The following is a 14,834-nucleotide window of genomic DNA, read 5'->3' on the forward strand; positions in this document are numbered from 1 at the left end:
GGACAGGGCGATATTCTAAGCACTTGGCAAGCCACTGGTGAGAAACCTTGTCTTTGTTTTGTATTTTAATTACAAATCTTATTGTGTTTCTTCTTTGTAGAGCTTGAATTCAATCAAGCTAGGCAGAGTGGTCACGGCTTAGACTTGCAGACCCAGAAGCTTCTAGTTATCCCCAAAGCACAGAGGGACTGGCGAGTGGTGTTGGAGGAAGCTAACCTAAGGACAAGCCATCTCTAGGCCGAGGTAGGAGCGATTCAGCAAGGTATCCCCTTCCCTTCGTTGAAGCAGACTTGGAATGTGCTTCTTACTCGTTACTGCAATCATACAACTTATGGTAAGTCGAGGCTGAACCCACTAACCGTTGAGAGTTTGCGCTTGCAGAAAGATTAATGAAGAAGCTGACTGTCCCCAGTGCGAGCAAGTTTACTGTGAGGCGTCGACAAAAGAGGAAGAGGGAATCCTCGGCCAGAAATGAGAGAAGAGCAGAAGATGTGGTGGTGACCCCACCAAGTCGTCAGCCTACCGTCGGAGCCAGGTCATCCCAGACTGCGGCCTTGGATGAAGAGACTAAGATGATTACCTCCAAGATTTTGGCTTTTGCGTCAACCTATTCTGACACGTCTTCCATTAGCCAATTGGCTAACTTGTTCTTGTTCCCGATGGACGAGACCCATTTGAACCAAATAGGCGCAGTCGCGACCGCTGACTGGGGGGTATCCCATGCTTTCCAAGTAGGGTGGAAGTTCTATTTTACTATGTTTATCGAGGTTGTATATTGATCTATTTGTTTTGTTGTGCAGACATTCATGAGCAGTCTGCATTTGAGGAAGTCCATCGTGGTGTAGGAGAAGAGGATATAGGATGTGTCCAAGACAAATACTAGTTTGTGCCAAAGAGAGGCAGCAGCCTAGAAGGCCGAGCAGGAGACCCAGCGGCGTCTAAAAGAAGCCAAGGGTGAGTTGGAGAGGCTCAGGAGAGAGTTAGCCGAAAAGATTACGGAGGTTGAGTCCCTCAAGGAGCAGTACCTGAGCATTGCTGATGATGCCATTATTAGGGCCTAGGGAGAGCTCATGCTTGAGTACAAGGCCGGGAATACCTCTCACTGGAACCCAAACAAGGACATCCAGCTGATGCAGGAGATGATGGAGGAGGTCGATGGGCATACGGAGGAACAGATTAATAAGAAGGTGCTTGACTTTTCTAGCCAGCCGAGGCCATCGATTACTGAGGATGTGAGCGACCAGGCTGTAAGGGCGAGTGCCGAGGCTGGTGATAGGATGATCGAGTCGGATTTGGGTGAGACGACTCGCACCGATGATACTTAGTTTTTTTTTGTTTTGTTCATGTATTTTGGGGCCTGCGATGCCCTTTCCTAGCTTGTGTGCCTTTCATTATACTCTGAACTTAGCCGCTTGAGGCTTCTTCTATATGATAAACTTGTGATTCTATTTTTTATGCTTTCCTTATGGGTGAATGATTTGTTGACTGCTTCTTTGTTCGTAGATGCATTAGGGGTTGAACCGTATGCTAATGTTATGATTTTGGTGCAACCCAGTGGCTGAGTCGTGTAGACTCTCTATTGGGTTGGGTCAATAACTTGCCGATTTTGAGGTGTAAAAACCCTTAAATCGGTATGGCTGACTGAATGTGTAGCTTCATGAATCAGGCAGGGCCAATCGAAGGTGTGAATCAGTGAATCAGGCAAGGCTGATTCGAAAGTGTAAATACATGGATCGGGCAAGGCTAATCAGGCAGGGCTGATCCAAAGGTGTAGATCCGTGAATCGGGCAAGGTCGATCCGAAGCTGTAATCCATGAATCAGGCAGCGCCGATCCAAAGGTGTAAATTTGTGAATCGGGTAGGGCCAATTCGAAGGTATAAATCCATGGATAGGGCAAGGCCAATCCGAGATGTAAAATCATGAATAGGGTAGGGTCGATCCGAAAGTGTAATCCATGAATCAGGCAAGGCCGATCCAAAGGTATTATCCTTAAATCGGGCAGAGCCAATCCGAAGGTGTAAATCTGTGAATCGAGTAAGGCCAATTCAAAGGTGTAAATCCATAGATCAGGCAAGGCCAATCCGAAGGTGTAATCCGTGAATCCAGCAGGGCCAATTTGAAGGTGTAAATCCTGTTGGAGTAGGTGTCCTAGAGCGAATCAATTATTGTGGAATTGACTCTTTGTAATAATGTCCATTAATCAATAAAAGGCATTTTATTCTATATCGCGTAAATCATTATTATTGCAATATGTATTGATATATGTCCTTAGAATGGTAGAACCATGACGAGGGTATCAAGTGTTTCAAATCTTGACAGTGAGAACCCTATGAGCACATATGGTGGCCATTCTAGAAATGTCCATAGCCCCAGTATTATTCTGAAGTAAGGGCACAAATAATACGGTAAGGCTATCATAGTGTTGAACGACCCTGTCGAAAGGCAGTGACTGATCTCACTTGTCAAGGTTGTTTGGTGACAACCTGGTGCAACACATGGGTGCTTGCTATAGGCGATTATACCGCAGCAAGTTCACTGGACTGACCCACCAAATGATTCCATATAGATGGTAACCCCAGTTTCTATGGATCAAATCCTCTAATGAATGGTGGTGCATGTGATCCTTAGACTTGAGATCACCGGAGTGCCTCATGCATCGATTGGTGTAGTTTGACACTAGCCTAATGCAGTTCTATTCAGAGCTATCAATACGGTAGTGATTGGCTGTATCGAGGAGTGTATCAAGACTATGGTGGATTAACAGAGGATTCATCACTCCTAGGTACGGGAGAAGTTATCTCACGGCACAATTCAGTATATAATAATGACACTAAAACTGTGGCCACAGTGGGATTGAGTTATTGCTCTATCCAGTTTATAATACGAGTCATTGGTCTAGAAACTGAATACATAATATCGAGAGTAACCGAAAGTTGACACTATTTCTATGCCTTTGTCTCGTCGAGATAACGAATGATGAAGGATCGAATTGTACGGTAACTATTGAAGTGTAAAATAGGTGATGAAGTGTAAAATAGGAAATAAGATTATTCTCTATATTAGGTTAGGAATCAGATCAATTATATTAGGAATGTAATTATCTTCTTCCTAGATTAGTTTTTTGTTTTTGCTATAAATTCATTATACATCTCATTATGAATATACAAGAAAATATTTCTTCACATGGTATCAGAGCTTGATGTCTGAAATTTCAAAAAAAATTCTCTCTTTCTCGGATTTTTTTTTTTCTGGTGATTGTTCTCCAGCAACGATCAGAATTTGGTCCAATCACACTGGACTGATTGTCTTCTCCTCGTCGTCCTAACCCGAGTGGTTTCGTCATCGACCGTCGCTGCACGCGCCCTCATGCACTGATCGTTTTTCTAGCAGCCCCTCCTCTAATATGTTTTTTCGACGAGCGTGAGCTCTCACCACCACCGGCATCTTGTTCCTCTCCACCTCGTCGGCAAACCCCTTCAAGGCGTTTCCATCAGCTTCTACTCCGATCTATTTTCTGACGAGTGTACTGTTTTTCTAGCGAGTGTTCAGTTTTTTTGGCAAGCGTAAGTTTCTGTGTTTCTGTCAATTTCAAGACTTCATGGATTGTTTAAAAACAGCCTCTCCTTTGCATCCAAGTGGTTTTTCTTTTGTATCTCTCCCTCCCATCACCACTAAGCGATTAATTAGGACTGCTAATTATTCATCATGGGCTGCATCTGTCAAATTATGGTGTATGGGTCAAGGTTTGGAGGATCACTTGACTACCAAAGCTGCCAATATTACGTCAGATAAGTCTTCCTCGACTAAACTTGATGCTATGCTGTGTAGTATGTTATGGCAAACTATTGATCCCCCCCTTCACCCTATTTACAAATCTTACCGCTCTTGTGTTGATATTTGGAGTCAGGCTAAACTTCTCTATACAAATGACATTCAACGTTTATATTCTGTTGTGCACAACCTAGTTCATCTCAAGCAACAGGATATAAATATGTTGGACTTCCTTAGTAAGATGGCTTCCCTTAAGACAGAATTCAATCTGCTATTACCGGCTGGTAAATCTGCGGCAGAAGATTTGGCTCAACGGGACAAGTTCTTTATGGTCCTGACACTTGCAGCTCTAGATCTAGATCTTACACCTGTTCGAGATCAAATTCTTTCTGGATCCACCATGCCTTCCCTTGATGAAGTGTTTGCCAGATTACTTCAGGTTTCCTTTCCTACTACTGTGCATTCCCCGTGTGACTCTTCGGTCCTTGTTTCTCAGTCCCACACTTTTCGAGAATAGGGCGATCGAAGTGGCAGAGGAAATTGGCCCAACTGTAGTTACTGTCATCAGTGGGGGCATACCAGAGAGAAATGTTTTAAGTTACATGGTCGACCTACCCGAGCTACTAATATTGCTCAGGCTGATCACTTTGATCTTCATTCTGAGTCCTCTATAGTGCCAGCTTAGCCCTCCTTAACTCTCACAGGTACTGATTATGATGAATACTTACAGTATCAGGCCAGTAAGCAGTCTTCTTCATCCATTGCCTCCGTCGCTCAAACGGGTAATTCAGTTGCTTGCCTTTCTTAGTCTTCCGCTTTAGGACCTTGGGTCCTAGATTCAAGTGCCTCGGATCATATTTCTGGTAACCCTCATTTACTTACTCAGATTACAAATACTGTATCTTTACCTCCTGTTACTTTAGCCAATGGGTCTAAAGCCGATGTTCAAGCTATTGGATGTGCAAAACCCCTCCCCTCCCCTCCTTACCATTAGACTCTGTGCTATATATTCCCAAATGTCCATTTAATCTCGTGTCTGTCAGTAAACTTACCCGCTCCTTAAATTGCTCTATTCGTTTTGATACTAACTCTGTCGTTATATAGGATCACGACACGGGATGGATGATTGGCACAAGACGTGAGTCACAGGGTCTCTATCATCTCCATATCCCATCTATAGCATGCATTGTCTCCGAGTCTCCAGATCTCCTTCATAATCGTTTGGGCCATCCTAGTCTTTCCAAACTTCAGAAAATGATCCCAGTTCTATCTAAATTATCGTCCTTGAGTTGTGAGTCGTGTCAGCTTGGAAAGCATACTTGTAGTTCTTTTCCAAACCGTGTCAATAAACGGGCTACGTCCCCCTTTGAGTTAGTGCATTCAGATGTGTGGGGTCCTTGTCGTGTTAACTCTACTTTGGGATTTAAATATTTTGTTACATTTATTGATACTATTCCCGTTGCACTTGGTTATTTCTTATGCACTCTCGTTTTGAATTATTTTCCATATTTTCATCATTTTGTGCTGAAATTAAGACTCAACATAATACTACGTACCATTCGTATATTACGAAGTGATAATGCTCATGAATATTTCTCTGATTCCTTTACTAAATTCATGACATCTCAGGGAATTCTTCATCAGTCTTCTTGTGCTTATAGTCCCCAACAAAATGGCATTGCTGAGCGTAAAAATAGACACCTCATTGAAACTACTCACACTCTTCTTTTACATAGCCATGTCCTTTTCTGGTTTTGGGCTGACGCGGTTCTAACCGCCTGTTACTTAATAAATTGCATGCCTTCTTCTATCTTACAAGACCAGGTTCCACACTCCATATTATTCCCTGATACTCCATTATTTTCTCTTCCCCTGCGTGTCTTTGGGAGCACTTGTTTTGTTCACATTTTCTCTCTTAGTCAGGATAAATTGTCAGCCAAGTCTACGAAATGTATTTTCTTAGGGTATTCACATCTTCAGAAGGGCTACAAGTGTTATTCTCCCACCACACATCGCTACTTCATCTCTGCTAATGTTACGTTCTTTGAGTCTTCTCCATTTTTTCCTCATCCTCTAGTGGAGTCTGATCCGATAGTAGATGTTCTACATATTCCATATGTTACTTTCCCACCTTCGTCTGTTTCGATACCTCAGTCTACTACTAATACCACTCTTCCTGTCGACAATAGTCTTGTTCCTTTTACAGGTGATCCTAATGTTCCTGCTGCCGTTCTTAAGATCCCTGTCACTGCAGGTCCTGTGCCCGATTCCTCCAATGCCACAGTCCTGTCTCCAGCTGATCAGTTTCCCATTGCTATTCGTAAAGGTATGCGATCTACACGCAACCCTCATCCCATCTACAATTTTTTGAGTTATCATCGTTTATATCCTTCATATTATGCCTTTGTATCCACCCTATCTTCTGTTCAGTTCCTTGCACTGCTCATAAGGCACTTTCTCGCCCTGGGTGGCGTTAGGCAATGGTTGATGAAATATCAGCTTTGCATCATAATCATACTTGGGAGTTAGTTTCCTTACCTGCTGGCCATTCGACTGTTGGTTGTCGGTGGATTTATACTATCAAGGTTGGTCCAGATGGTAAGGTTGTTCAGCTGAAAGCTCGTTTAGTGGCCAAAGGATACACTCCCATCTATGAGACAGATTATTTTGACACATTTTCCCCTGTTGCTAAGATGTCTTCCGTCCGGTTGTTCTTTGCTATGGCTGCCATTCAACACTAGCCTATGCATCAATTGGATATTAAGAATGCTTTTCTTCATGGTGAACTTCAGGAAGATATTTATATGGAGCAACCTCCTGATTTTGTTGCTCAGGGTGAGTCTGGTTTGGTATGTAAACTTCGTCGTTCTCTATATGGCCTCAAACAATCTCCTTGTGCTTGGTTTGGATGATTTAGTACAGTTATTCAAGAGTTTGGTATGATTTGATGTGAGTTTGATCACTCTGTTTTCTATAGACATACATCACCAGGGCAATGTATCTATCTGGTTATCTATGTCGATGATATTGTCATTACAAGGAGTGATCAAGATGGCATTGGACAGTTGAAGCAACACTTGTTCAAACACTTTCAGACGAAAGACTTAGGGCTACTTAAATACTTTCTTGGCATAGAAGTCGCTCAGTCCAAATCTAGTATTGTTATATCTCAGAAGAAGTATGCACTGGATATTCTAGAGGAAACAGGGATGTCAGATTACAGACCAATAGATTCTCCTATAGATCCTAATTTGAAACTCTCACCTGGACAGGGGGAGCCTCTTACTGATCCTAGAAGGTACCGAAGACTTGTTGGAAAATTTAACTATCTTACTATCACCCAACCTGATATTTCCTTTTCTGTCAGTGTTGTAAGTCAGTTCCTTCAAACTCCATGTGATAGTCATTAGGATGCAGTTGTCCGGAATTTAAGGTATATCAAGGAAGCACCAGGTAGAGGCTTACTGTATGAAAATAAGGGCCATTCACATATTATCGGATACTCAGATGCTGATTGGGCAAGATCTCCATCTGATAGACGTTCTACCTCAGGTTTTTATGTCCTTGTTGGAGGAAACCTAGTTTCATGGAAAAGTAAGAAACAAGCGATTGTTGCAAGGTCAAGTGCTGAAGCAGAGTATCGTGCAATGGCCGTGGCCACTTGTGAGCTTGTTTGGTTAAAACAACTAATTCAAGAGTTGAGATTTGTCGAAGTATCACAAATGAAGTTACTTTGTGATAACTAGGTTGCCCTTCATATTGCTTCAAATCCAGTGTGTCATGAGAGGACTAAACACATAGAGATAGATTGTCACTTTGTTCGAGAGAAAGTTCTATCAGGGGATATTGCAACTAGTTATGTCAGTTCCACCGATCAGTTAGCAAACATCCTTATTAAGTCTCTCAAGGGTTCTCATGTTGATTTTATTTGTAACAAGCTTGGTGCATATGACTTATATGCTCCAGCTTGAGGGGGAATGTTGAAGTGTAAAATATGTGATGAAGTGTAAAATAGGAAATAAGATTATTCTCTATATTAGGTTAGGAATCAGATCAATTATATTAGGAATGTAATTATCTTCTTCCTAGATTAGTTTTTTGTTTTTGCTATAAATTCATTGTACATCTCATTATGAATATACAAGAAAATATTTCTTCACAGTAACCATATCCTTGATAGCTAGCTACTTTGCTGAATTCGAATCTATCGGGTGGCCATGATGCCTTGCTAGGGGCCAATCTTGGTCTATGTATCAGTGAGACGATTAATTAGTGTTAATCGCAATACTATACACTGCCCGTATGATGAGGAGCCTATGGGTCACACACATAGAAGATAATTTAAGATCCAAGAAGAAGGAAGGGCGTTTTCGTCTTTTTAAGGTGAAAGGATATTTTGGTAATTTCATAGTGCAATTAAATTCGCTGAGGTTGTAGCCTTTATTTAATTTATTAGAAAAATTAAATAAGTGAAATTACGTTCCCATATATTTAATTAAATCATCATTATTGTTAAATGTTAATATATAGATTAAATATATATTAATTGAGTTTAATTGAGATAATGATGAAATAAATAAAATATCTAATTTGGGAGTGTTTGGTAACATGGAGTGTTTGGGTTAGAGCCCAAGTCTATTCCATATGGGAATAGGGTAACTAAAGTTTTAATATAAAAGAAAAACTTTAATTGTAAAAGTAGGTGATTTTTCATTATTGACTTTTTCCTTTGTAAAAGAGAAACACAGCAGCCCCATATTCCCTCTCCCACGGCGGACTTGGTTTTTGCTTGAAATCAATTCTTCCTTTTCTTCTTTAATCTTAAAGCTAAGGAGGATCTAGCAAATCCCTCCTTAGTTCTTTGTGATTGTCTTCGTGTGGACTTCATAAGTTCGATCCTATGCTTGGATCGGTAGCAAATACATACAAAGACTATTTTGGAGGAGCTTCCAAATGTGCGTATGTTATTCTAAAGCCAGATTTATTTTCTACATATTCTTGTATTTTATAAACTGTAAAATTTATAACTTTGATCTTGGCTCAATGGTAACGATCCTATAAATTATTGTTTTGTTTTCCGCTGCGTTAACAGGTCATTTCCTAACAAATCCGTGGATAGGGCAGGGCTGATCCGAAGGTGTAAATCCGTGAATCGGACAGGGCCGATCCGAAGGTGTAATCCGTGAATCAGGCAGGACCGATCCGAAGGTGTAAATCCATGAATCGGGCAAGGTCGATCCGAAAGTGTAAATCCACAAATCAGGCAGGGCCGATCCGAAGGTGTAAATCCGTGAATCGGGCAGCGCTGATTCATAGGTGTAAATCCGCGAATCAGGCAGCACCGATTCGAAGGTGTGAATCCGTGAATCGGGCAGGGCTGATCCGAAGGTGTAAAACTCTTTTGATCACGCAGGACAACCGAAGATGTAAATTTTTTAATAATACTTCATTAAATTTGGGCCATGAGGCCAACTGTCTATGAGGGAGGTGGATAGGCCCACTCATCCCTTTTAAATAAAAACAAAAAGAAAAACAAACATGTAGATGAATGAGTTCACCTAAAAGTAGTAGCGTTTGAGGTGGACTGCATTCCGACTGTTGTTGATATCTTTGCTTTCGAGAGTCTGGAGTTGGTAAATGCCCTTCCCCACTTCTTTGGTGATCTTGTAAGGACCTTCCCAAGTAGGGTCGAGTTTGCCAAAGTTGATCTCCTTAGTGTTTTGAAAGACCTTGCGGAGGACTTAGTCACCTGTTTTGAAAGTTCTAATCCTGATGTTGCGGTTGTAGTGTCAGGCAACCTTTTGCTGATAGACTGTCTTACAGATGTTCGCCCACTCGCGTAGCTCATCGATAGTGTCTAGGGCCTGGCAGAGTTTCTAGCTGTTGGTTTCCTCGTTTGTCCATTAGAGTCTGGGGGACAGAACTAATACTTTGGCCGGGATGACTGCTTTAGATTCGTATGTGAGGGAGAAAGAAGTCTCGCCCATGGATGAGCGAGCTGTAGTTTGGTAGGACCAAAGGACTCCGGGTAATTCATTTGCCTATGCACCCTTCGCTTGCTACAGTCACTTTTTTAAGGTCTGAATGACGGTTTTATTTGATGACTCAGCCTGGCCGTTGAACTAGGGGTTACAGGGGGTAGAGAAGCTCAACTTGATTCCCCACATGTCACAGAAATCCTTGAAGTCTGAACTAATGAATTGGGATCCATTGTCGGTGGCAATTTCCTTCGGTATCCCGAACCTGCAGATAACATGTTTCCAGATAAAAGCTTTAACCTCTCGGTCCCTGACTTGTGCGAAAGCTTCAGCTTCAATCCACTTAGTGAAGTAAACAGTCACCGCCAATAAGAAGACTCGTTGCTCGGGTGCGGTCGGTAGTTTTCTAACTATATTTATTCCTCACTTCATGAACGGCCAACGTGTGAGAATGGAATGGAGTCATTCGGGTGGGAGGTGTGAGACATGGGTGAACCTCTAACAACTGTCGCACTTCTTAACATAAGCAGCTGAATCAGTGCCTATGGTTGGCCAATAATATCCAGCAGTGATCACCCGGTATGCGAGGTTGCGTCCCCCTGCATGGTTTCCACACTCACCTTCATAGAGTTCGGCGAGAACACATTTGGCCTCTTCTGGGCTTGTGCATTTAAGGTAGGGACCGGAGAATGATTTCCTAAGGAGTTGGCCCTCATATATGGTGAATGTGGCGGCTCTTGTTCTTAGGCGGCGCACATCGTTTTTGTCAGTCGGGAGCTCGTTATGTTCCAAGTACTTCACTATCAGGGTCATCCAACAGTCAGCCAGTTTGATGTCCATTACTTCTTCGAACAATTTGTTTGCTGGTTGTTCCTTCCAGTTGGCTAGCCATTGTAGGAATAACAGAGGGATGGATGACTGGGAAGAACATTGAAGGGCTAAGCCGAGGTTAGCAAGGGCATCAGCATGAGAATTCTCTACTCTTGGGACTCGGGCGATGGAGAATTCTTCGAATTGTGTCTGCAATTCTTTGACCAGGTTCAAGTAGATCGTCATCTTCGAGTCGCATGCTTGGTAAGTGCCTTGCAGTTGGTTGACCACGAGTTGGAAGTCGAACTTCACCTCCAGCCTCCTTACTCCGATTTCTTTGGCTAGGGAGAGTCCAGCGATGGAAGCCTCATATTCAGCTTTGTTGTTTGTGCACTTGAAACCACATCGGATGGTCGGCTAGATGATATCTCCCTCTAGTGTAGTTAGTACTAGCCCAAGCCTGCTTCCATTCACATTGCTTGAGCCATCCACTAAGAGAGTCCACTTAGAAGGTGACCCGCTGTTCATATATAGCAACTCTCTTTCTGCTTAGACAGTGGTGCTCGGGGTGAAATTAGTGATGAAGTCTGCCAGTGCTTAGGACTTGACGACAATACGTGGTTGGAAAGATATGTCAAACTCACTAAGATCTATCATCCATTACGTGAGTCGGCCTGATAGCTCTGGTGTGTGTAGTATCTTCTTGAGTGGAAAATAGGTGAGTACGACTATGGAGTGGCACTGAAAGTATAGTCTGAGCTTTCTGGATGCATGGATGAGGGCAAGGGCCAGTTTCTCCAACTAACTATATCGTGTTTTCGCGTCGAGGACTGACTTGCTTATATATTAAACTAGTAGCTATTTTGTATCATCTTCCCGAACTAACACTGCTAAGAATGTTGTCTTTGAGACCGCCAAATAGGTGTAAAGCTTCTCCCCATCCACAGGTTTAGAAAGGAGCAGAGAAGAGGTGAGGTATCTCTTCAATTGTTGCAAGGCTTCCTCGTAGGAACTAGTCCACTCGAACTTCTTGGATTTCTTGAGTGCGTGGAAGAAAAGGTTGCACTTGTCAGCGGATCTAGAGATGAAGCGACTCAAGGCTGCTACTCGTCCTACAAGGAGTTGGATGTCTTTGATGCAAGTAGGAGATGGTATATTGAGGATCGCTCTGATCTAGTTAGGGTTGGCTTCTATCCCTCGCTGAGTTACCATGTATCCCAAGAATTTACTTGACGGGACACCGAATGAGCATTTGGCTGGATTCAGCTTCATGTTATACTTCCTTATGACGGCGAACGTCAGGCTAAGGTGATCAAGGTGCTGCTTGGCTCTCAGGGACTTGACAAGCATGTCGTCGATGTAAACCTCCATAGTACCCCTGAGGTGTTCGGCAAACATTCTGTTGACTAGCCGTTGATAGTTAGCCCTGGCGTTCTTAAGACCGAATGGCATCACCTTGTGACAGTAGGTTCCCTTTTCTGTGATGAAGGTTGTCTTCTCTTGGTCGTCAGGGTGCATCAAGATTTGGTTGTACCCTAAGAAAGCATCCATGAAGCTTAGGAGCTCGAGGCCTGCGATCACATCAACCATCATGTCGATATGTGGGAGCAGGAAGGAGTCCTTATGGCATGCTTTGTTTAAGTCTGTGAAGTCAATGTAGACCCTCCACTTGCCGTTCTTTTTCTTTATGACCACGATGTTTGCCAGCCATTTGGAGTAGTGGACTTCTCTGATCATACCATTACTCAGTAACTTTTCAACCTCTTCATTGACGATCCGATTGCGATCTGGTGCGATTTCCTTCTCCTCTACTTTACTGGCGGGTGACTCATATCTACTTTGAGGTGGTGGACCATTGCCTTTGGGCTGATTCCTGTCATGTCGACGTGGGACCAAGCAAAGCAGTCCTGGTTTTGTTTAAAGAATTCTATCAGTTTCTCTCTTGTCTCAGGCCTGAGGCGAGAACTTATATGGGTCTTTCTTTCAGGGTCTTCTAGGTGTATCTGTACATCATCCAACTCTTCCATAGATGGTTGATCTAGCTCGGTTAGAGGGGTTGGATGAGACTGTAATTGCTATGAAGCATTACCTTTGCTCTTGAAGGTGTTCTTGTAGCAAATTCTGGAAGCCTTAGGGTCGCCCTTGATTTCTCGTGCTCCCCATTTGGTAGGAAACATGATCGTTTGGTGGAAGGTGGATGGAACCGCTCGCATGTCGTGGATCCAAGGTTGGCCCAAGATGATGTTGTATGGAGATGGACAGTTGATCACTAGAAAAGTGGTCTACTTGTTTACTCCGCTGGCGTAAATAGGAAAGACGATCTCTCCGATGCTGTATTTCTGCTCAGAACTGAACCCAACCAGTAGGGTCAATCATCTGTTGATGTTTGCTTCTTCTAGACCAATCTATGAATACCCTCTTGACCAGGATGTTGGCGATCTAGAGGGAGATGACTAGAGCATCGTGATGAAAGGCGGCCAGGGTGACCGGCTCGTCGTCTTCCAACTGAATTACCTAGTAGGAGTGTGACCGAGAAGGTGGATGGATGGATTGGATTTCATGGTAGTTGTTGGCTCTGGCATAGCATTTGGCTGAGGAGTAACTGACCCTATTGATCTCTTACCCTCCGGAGATGAGTAAGTAGAATCCTTTCGGCGTAGGTTCCCATGGAGGTGGAGATGTTTCTTTAGTGCTCTTCTGGCTGATGGTGTTCTTCCCTTTATCTGTCAATAGGTCTCGGAGATGTCCCATCTTCAATAGTGCGACGACCTATAACAGCAGGGCAATGCAGTCCCCAGTGTTATGTCCATAGTCGTCGTGGAACTTGCACCACTTGGTCGTGTCTCTCCTGCTTCGGCATTGAGCTTGCCTGGCCACTTAAGGCTAGATCTCATTCCATTCATGATCGCCACGACCTAGGCTAGTTCGACGTTGAGGTTGTATTCTGGGATTTTGTATCAGATCGGTCTAGTTAGTCTATTGTCGGTTGTAGGTGGTTCACGGTCATATGGTTTCCTGACTTCGTTCTGGTTATGTGGACGGGGTTGGTAACGAGGTTCAATTGATCTAAGCTTTGGCTTCATATCATTCCACCTTGGGTCATACCTGGCGTGTATTGCCCGTATCATCTCATCTTCTTCCCACCTTATCTGAATCACTGCTCTAGCCAAGGCGTCCTCTATCGTGGTGCAGCCGAGCTTCGTCAGTTCTTTGTATAATTCACCATCCGAGAGGAGACCCTTCCTGAAAGCATCTACGATTGTCTCGAGGTTGCAGGAAGGAATGGAAATTTTTTCTTTGTTGAATCTGCTGATGCACTCTCTCAGCGGCTCCCCTATTCTCTGGTATACTCTGTATAGGTCGACCGATAGTTTCTCAAGTTTCTTGCTGCTAGCGAATTGCTCCATGAAGGTGTCGGTGAGCTGTGCGAATGAGTCGATGGAACCATTCAAGAGGTTGGTGTACCACTGAAGAGCTAGGCCAAATAAGCTTGAACCAAAACTCTTACACATGTAGGCTTTCCTTAGCGCTTGGGGTATCGAGACAGTGAACATTCACTGCTTGTACGAGGCTATGTGATCATCTGGGTCGGTTGTGCTGTATAGGGCTTCATGCCAGGGATAGTGAATTTGTGGGGCATGGGCTAACGTGATCGCATCCACGAAGGGCAAATCAGCGTAGCAATAAGGCTTGCTCTTTTTGGTAGGGATCGACATTCCTAGTATACACCCCATCACTGCCTCTAAGTCGGTCAGTCTCTTGGCCAATATCTGTTCCATGGGAGAGGGGGATACCACTAGGTCATCTCGCTTGACTTGGTTAACCATAGGATCCACACTTGGCATATTTTGTTGGGTCAATCCACGTGTTGTGGCCTGGTGGATCATTCCTTCATGTATCGCTTGGTAGCTTGGATCACCATTAATTCCCTCCGGTTGGGTAACTCCCATTGTAACTGATCGGGTGTTTTGCCCTACATAAATGGTCCAAGGGATTGTTTGGTACTCGCTCGGTCTATTGGGATGGATAGACTCGAGTGAGATGGTTTGGTATGGGTGACCATTCCACCCGCGAGGGTGAACCGAGCCAAATGGAGTTTGTGTAGGGATGGTTAACTGAAGGTGAGGTGGGATGGCAAGGATGGGTTGTTCTTGTTATAGTGGCTTTCTGTCACTTAGACGTCTTGATCTTGTGCTTGAGGCGGATCGACCGAAAGGGGTTCCGTTGGTAGATTCATTTCTCCATGAATCAGGATTGAGTCATTGACCAATGAC

The sequence above is a fragment of the Pistacia vera genome, unplaced genomic scaffold, assembly GCF_008641045.1.
Source record: "Pistacia vera cultivar Batoury unplaced genomic scaffold, PisVer_v2 Contig71, whole genome shotgun sequence".
NCBI lineage: Eukaryota > Viridiplantae > Streptophyta > Magnoliopsida > Sapindales > Anacardiaceae > Pistacia > Pistacia vera.